The sequence below is a fragment of the Dendrobates tinctorius genome, unplaced genomic scaffold (assembly GCF_039654945.1).
Source record: "Dendrobates tinctorius isolate UK_male_01 unplaced genomic scaffold, ASM3965494v1 ptg000208l, whole genome shotgun sequence".
NCBI lineage: Eukaryota > Metazoa > Chordata > Amphibia > Anura > Dendrobatidae > Dendrobates > Dendrobates tinctorius.
This window is the reverse complement of record NW_027361875.1, coordinates 11,337,771-11,344,982: the sequence shown is the minus strand read 5'-3', so window position 1 is coordinate 11,344,982 and position 7,212 is coordinate 11,337,771. Positions and strand designations below refer to the sequence as shown.

General features: G+C 44.1%; 1 long non-coding RNA gene across 1 annotated transcript; it reads right to left on the bottom strand.

The window, feature by feature from the left end:
* Positions 1–2,293: 2,293 nt before the first annotated feature.
* On the bottom strand, positions 2,294–6,837 carry LOC141058058 (uncharacterized). The gene is made up of 2 exons (XR_012222083.1): positions 6,468–6,837; positions 2,294–3,639 (listed from the first exon to the last, which is right to left on the bottom strand). It is a non-coding gene; the product is annotated as an uncharacterized lncRNA (long non-coding RNA).
* Between the last annotated feature and the right edge of the window lie 375 nt (positions 6,838–7,212).

Genomic DNA, 7,212 nt, shown 5'->3' with positions numbered 1-7,212 from the left:
TCGGGAGGCTGATCGGAGAAGCGTCATTAATGAAAATGAAGACAGTCTTGGTTTAGTCATGAAGGCCTGTTAACAGTTTATTGCTTCTTTTTCCTCCCCTGCTGTTCGGCACATCGAAATTCTTGTAGAACTGAAAGGACATCTGGAAGAATTTCGCCAATAATTGGAATTCACGCTGAAGCTGCTCTGAAAGGCAGATTACACCGAATCAAACCTGCCGCACGGATGATGCGCCCTAATCACACATGTAACATTCATTAGGTGCCGCTGCGGGAGAGTTTAGATGCCGCTAATGAAAGATCAGGGAGAGAGCATCCAGCAGGTATGTGTTTAGCCGCGTGTGATTATCCCGAATACCAACATAAACACCGACAAACACTTACTGAAAACCTATGATCTACCAGCGGTTTAACCCTTCATATGCTTCGGGACAAGTTGTGTCCTACTTTCTGCAGCTTCTCCATTCCTTTTTTTGTTTTCCAATGACTTGGCTTCTTTCTTTATAACTGAAAAGAAATAATGGTTCATCTGAAAGCCATTCTTAATATTCATACAAAGTGTAGATTTGACTTTTATCAATGCATGTGAAAAAGTAATCATTTAAAGAGATTATTAGGAACTAAAATATTACCTATTGGTAAAAATGTTGATAAAATCCCCCCCTCCCCCCCATTACTAACCAGTTTAATTCATCTGCAGCTACTATAGTGACATTCTGGAGGGTCTAAACTTTTTATTTATGGAACAGTTGAATATTATGGTTTTTCTCTGTGTGTTTTTTTTTAAATACTTTCTGCTGTTTAGCCTTTTTTATTTTCTTGGACAACCCCAGTCAGGATTTGGCCCAGAAGTTGATATTTACCCTCTAGAGCAAATCACAGAAGTCCTGAGAAATAAGAGATGAATTGACAATGTAAAAATTCAGACTTTCCATAAACTTTGTGAGTAAAAGTTTAAAAAGTTACGAAATGCTGATAATTGTACTCCAGTAACCGTAGAAACATCTGACTAAAAGATCTAAGAACGGTGAAGCAGCAAAGTTTGTGAAAACCAAAGTTTGTCAGTCTCAAAACCTTTGGCAATGATGGTAGACGGAGCCGGGACAAGGTATTTCGTTGCCCTTGGCAGACAAAGCTGATGGTGCACCCATCCCCCCATGAACCCTCAGGAATAGGTCACAGACTAAGGTAACAGGACCTACAAAGTATCCTCTTCTTTTTTGCCAAAAAAATTCCAGAAAAAAAAGGTGTTGTACTTTAGGGGAGAGGCGCAATAGGGAGTATTCGGATATAGAATTATTCATAATTTGCCAACCATTTACACATTACCAAGGATAAATTAATCCCTGACAGCTTACATTTTAAGGCTACGTGCACACGTCCAGAATTCCCACGTATTTTATGAGTTTTTGCTGCATTTCTAAACGCGGCGAAAACGTATAAAATAAGCAAGCCATTGTATTCAATGGCATTCCGCACATGCTGTGCATTTTTCCGCGACAAAAATCGCATCGTGGAAAAATATGCAGCATGCTCACTATTTGTGCGGAATCACAGGAATTCCACACACATAGGAATGCATTGCTCCGCTTACTTTCCGCATGTGGCTGTGCCCACCATGCGCAAAGTAAGCGGAAAATGTGCGGATGGTACCCAGGGGGTGGAAGAGAGGAGATTCTCCTCCAGGCCCTGGGTATCATATCCCTGTGGAAAAAAAGAATTAAAATAAAATCACTACGGTATTGCGAGACCGCTGCATCATCAAAGGTCATTGTCGCAAGGCATCGCTGGGAACGGGACTTGCCGGGAGCATCGCGAGGATCGGGAAAGCTGATGGGGACGCCGGAAGGTGAGAATAACATGATTTTTTATTTTTTTAATTATTTTAAAATTTATATCTTTTTACTACTGATGCTGCATAGGCGGCCTCAATAGTAAAAAGTTGGTCACACTTGTCAAACACTATGTTTAACGAGTGTGACCAACCTGTCAATCAGTTTTCTCAGCGATGCTACAGATCGCTTGGAAAACGCTAGCATTCTGCAAGCTAATTACGCTTGCAAAATGCTAGTTTAGAGCGGGAAATACGCATGCGGAATTCTAGCGTATTTCCCGCAGCAGGGAGTTGCAGAATTCCGTGGAAATTTACGCGGCAATTCCGCAACGTGTGCACACACATAGCCTAACTGTCAGATGCAAGTACAGTCATGGAAATTGCATATGCATAAGCGATCATAAGATCGCAGCTTCAAGCGGGGGCTAACAAAATCAGTAAAAAGTTAAAACAAAAAATGTTAAAAAATCTGAATTTTTATTGCCAGTGAAAATAAAGATGCACATAATTTGTATCATAAACCGTAAGCAAAAAAAATTCAAGAACACAAAAAAATTACGTTTTATTTTTTGGTCACCACCATTCCACAAAGAAATGCTGTAACAAGCGATCAAAAAAATCACATCTATCCCAAAATGGTACTAATAAAAACATCATCTCACCCTGCAAAATATAAGATATAATACAGCTCCATCAGACAAAAAATAAAAATGTTATGGGTCTCAAGTAAATGGCGAGACAATTCCAAAAATTTTCTTTTGCAAGCTTCAGATTTTTTTTTCACCACCAAAATAATAAAAAAAAACTGGACATGTTTGGTATCGCCATAATCGCATCGATGAGGAGAATCATATTGCATGGTCATTTTTACCATAAAATGTAAACTGTAAAAACAATTCCCCCCAAAAAATGTCAGAATCGTGTTTTTTTTTTTCTACACAATTTCACCTCACTTCAAGTTTTCTTCCTGTTTTTAAGTACACTATGTGGTAAAATAAACGGTGTCATTCAAAAGTACAACTCGTCCCTCAAAAAACAAGCGCTATGGCTCGGGGAAAAAGGGGAGAAAAAAACAGAAACAAAAAAAATGAAAATAGGCTGCAGCGTGAAGGGGTTAAAGAATCCCTCCTTCTCTCATCAAAATGTTTATGCTCTTAATATATTGCAGCCATCATATTATATAGCACTGTGCACTTAAAATTGCTCATTTTTCCCTTCTACCCAGCCAATTCTTCCTTTTCCATTAGGTCTATGACATCATGTGATTAATAACTGATGAGCTGAATCCTTCTAAGTCACGCCCATATACATTTGTATCTCATGAACCTACAACTCTCAGTATTCCTTAACATTGGGCGGCACGGTGGCTCAGTGGTTAGTACTACAGCCTTGCAGCGCTGGTGTTCTGGGTTCAAATCCCACTAAGGAGAACATCTGCAAGAAGTTTGTATGTTCTCCCTGGGTTTCCTCCCACACTGCAAAGACATACTGATAGAGAATTTAGATTGTGAGTGCAAATAATGTCTGTGAAATTAATGGTCCCATATAAATGAGTAAAAGAAATGCTGGGAGTTGTTATCAGACTGTGGACCATACAGGAACCACAGTACTGATGAGACGTAGTCAGTATCAACAAGTGAACATTTATATCCAGGGAGCTTATGGGTGACCTCTTCTCTGAATGAGTCTATTGTTTTTTTTTCATCTCCATCTTCTTCACACGCCATGGTGACTTCTCATATCTACAGCTTGTCTCTCCAGATTCCCTCTTCTCTGGTCTTCTGCAGCACATCCCGACATCGTGCCCTTTAAAAAAAACACTGTTATTAAAATGCCCTCTGCATAAAAATATCTATGTTATGACCTAAATTAACCTCTTAAAAGTATATGACCTCCGCATTGTCTGCCTTAATGATGTATAACCACCACATTTGCTGCCATTATCAGATGTAACTGCTACACCATCCACCCTTATGAATCACGGCTTATACCATGGCTGTCCCGGTTCTAGTTTTCCCTTACAATCTCTGTATCTCCACACTGTACCTGCGCCATGCTAACCTTTCTCCATACTGTGCCCCCTTTCATGCTAGCCCCTCTCCATATCCATTCTGTGTCCTCATACTACCCACCACGTTGCCTTCTCCAAACTGGATCCCCCCTCACACTGTTCCCCTACACGATATGATGTAGACCACAGTCCCCCAATATACAGTATGATGTCCCCCATCAACCACCCGTACAATGATGCCCCCCACATATCCTATATAACAGGGGTGGGCAATTAATTTTCCTGAGGGGCCACATGAGAGACCGTAACCATAGTGGAGGGCCAAAACAATAGGCTGAAGTTAATTCTGCTCAATATTAATATCAATATATTATTATTGTATTATTGACAATTATATTAATTGTATCATTTAATATTGAGCAAAATTAAGTACATACACTGCATGAGCCCCACACAGCCTCGCCATAAACTACAGGAGCACCACACAGCCTCCCCATATACAGCAGGAGCTCCACACAGCCTCCCCCATATGCGGCATGAGCCCCACACAGCCTCCCCCATATGCGGCATGAGCCCCACACAGCCTCCCCCATATGCGGCATGAGCCCCACACAACCTCCCCATATACAGCAGGAGCCCTACACAGCCTTCCCATATACAGCAGGAGCCTCACACAGCCTCCCCTATACAGCAGGAACCCCAAACAGCCTCCCCATATACAGCAGGATCCCCACACAGCCTCCCCCATATACAGCAGGAGCCCCACACAGCCTCCTCCATATGTGGATTGAGCCCCACACAGCCTCCCCCATATGCGGCATGAGCCCCACACAGCCTCCCCATATACAGCAGGAGCCCCACACAGCCTCCCCTATACAGCAGGAACCCCATACAGCCTCCCCATATACAGCAGGAGCCCCACACAGCCTCCTCCATATGTGGAATGAGCCCCACACAGCCTCCCCATACGTGATGATCAGATTGACTGTGTGTAGCAGAAATGCTCATTTGCTATGTGCGCCGACCGCTGTGCGGCAATCATAGCAGTGACAACCACAGGGGTCTCCTGCAGACCCCGGGTTGTCATGCCAACCCATCGGCAACCCGCTGTCATGTGACACGGGCACCGATGAGCGGGATTAGTGATGCACTTCTGGCGCAATCACATTAAATGTTGCTGTCAGAGATCGTCAGCGACATTTAACATGTTAACAGCCGTGGGTGGATTACTATTCCACCTGCAGCTGTTAGGGGCACATGTCAACTGTTCAAGACAGCTGACATGTGACGGGAAAGATGTGGGCTCAGCGCCGGAGCCCACATCAAAGGGAGTGACACGACATGTATGGCGCATGTCGTGATGGGGTTAATAACGAGCCAAGGGAAAGCATACAGCTGTGGGCTGGAATTATTATGCTGGGGAGGGCCATATAGCCATGGAGCTTCGTAGGCTATTAATATCAGCCCCCAGCTGTCTGTTTTTCCTTTGCTGGTTGTTAAAAATGGGGGGAACCATCCAAAAATGACATGGGGTCCCCCTATTTTCAATACCCAGCTAAGGCAAAGCAGAAACCTGGGGCTGATATTTATAAGCAGGGAAAGGCCATGGATATTGGAACCCATCCAGAGTAATTAACCATCCCTCAGCCTCTCCAGAAATGGCATATTCATTAGATTCCGGTGCTTAGCCCCGGTTCTTCCTGATTGCCTTGGTGTGGCGGTCATCAGGATAACAGTTTTCAGGGATAATATGTGCTATGTAATGTCAGCTAGGCCGGGAAGCTCCATGGATATTGACTCTTTCCCATCATAATAAGACTTGCTCTCAGCTATCTGCTTTCCTTTAGCTGGTTATTAAAAATAGGGTGGACCTCACATCATTTTTTAAATGTATTTGTTAACAAGTACAGTAAAATACACTCAAGGCACTGCTCCACTCCTCCACTTAGACCAATTGCCTCCTGGTTCAAGAATATTTTTTATATATATTATTTTCAGTCATTTTCCTAACCACAATTGTTTGCATGGCAATTGTATATATCTTATCCCCATTTTGCTTCCCTTTTTCAGCCCCCCAGCCCTTACTATGACCATTTGATAGTCATTGTACGGCAACAACGTTTGGGTCCCATTGATGTACATGGGGTTTGGGTCTGGGGTCAAGTTCTGGCACCCGAACTTAACTGTGGACCTCTAACCACGGGTAAGCTTCCATTTTTGAAAAAGCTGCTACATTTATCTTGGAAAGCTGTGTGTGTGTGTATATAAATATATATATATATATATATATTATATGTGTACATATACAGTGAAGGAAATAATTAAATAATTATTTGATCCCTTGCTGATTTTGTAAGTTTGCCCCCTGACAAAGACATGAACAGTCTAGAATTTTAAGGGTAGGTTAGTCTTAAGAGATAGAATATCAAAAGTAAAATCCAGAAAATCACATTGTATAAATTATATAAATTTATTTGCATTTTGCAGCGAGAAAGAAAGCCAGAATAGGGGAAATCAAAGCTGATCACCACTGCACCTGCATGTTGAAAGTGGTTGTATTGCACAAGGCAGCCTCTGTATGGATGGTGCCAATACACAGCGGTCAGGTCCTTTGGGCACGTACCTTCAGTGGCGTAGCGTGGGGGGGGCGGTCCGCCCCAGGCGGCACGTGTGTGGGGGCGGCGCGGCAGCAGAAGCAATTCCTCTCCTCTGTGGGAGAAGCGCGGAGCCTGGACTCACTGACTGTACATTTCGGCCTGCGGGGCTGTGCAGTGAGGGGGTAATGTAATGCAGCCTCTTCCCACCCTTCCTCCATCCTTCTCCTCCGCCTATCGAGAGTCTCTGTACCCCTGCTACCTAGCAGCTTCTCCCTCCTCTCCGCCTGGACCCTCAGTGAGCAGCGCTGCGCTGGGCAGAGGCAGTGCTGACGTCAGCCCCGCTGCACTGGAGGACTGTCATGGTGGGATGGTCGCGACTGCCAGGAATGTGATGCACACAAGGAGCCATGTTAGGAAGAGCCAAGCAGTGAGCTGGTGAGTGCGGGGCTGGGGTAAGGTGGTCTGCGGCTGCCCCCGGCGGCCCTGTGTGCAGGCAGCTGTCATCCTCATCACAGGCTGCGCTGGGTGTGTGTCTGCCTCCATTGTGTGCAGTTATGTGCCACCAACACCGCTGCCTGTGTCTCACCATGTGCAGCAGCGAAAGGATCTGTGCATGCAGCCACACTGTGTGTGTGTGTATGTACACTTATGTGTGTGTGTGTATGTACACCTGTGTGTGTGTGTGTGTGTATGTACACCTGTGTGTGTGTGTATGTACACCTGTGTGTGTGTGTATGTACACCTGTGTGTGTGTGTATGTCTGTGTGTGTA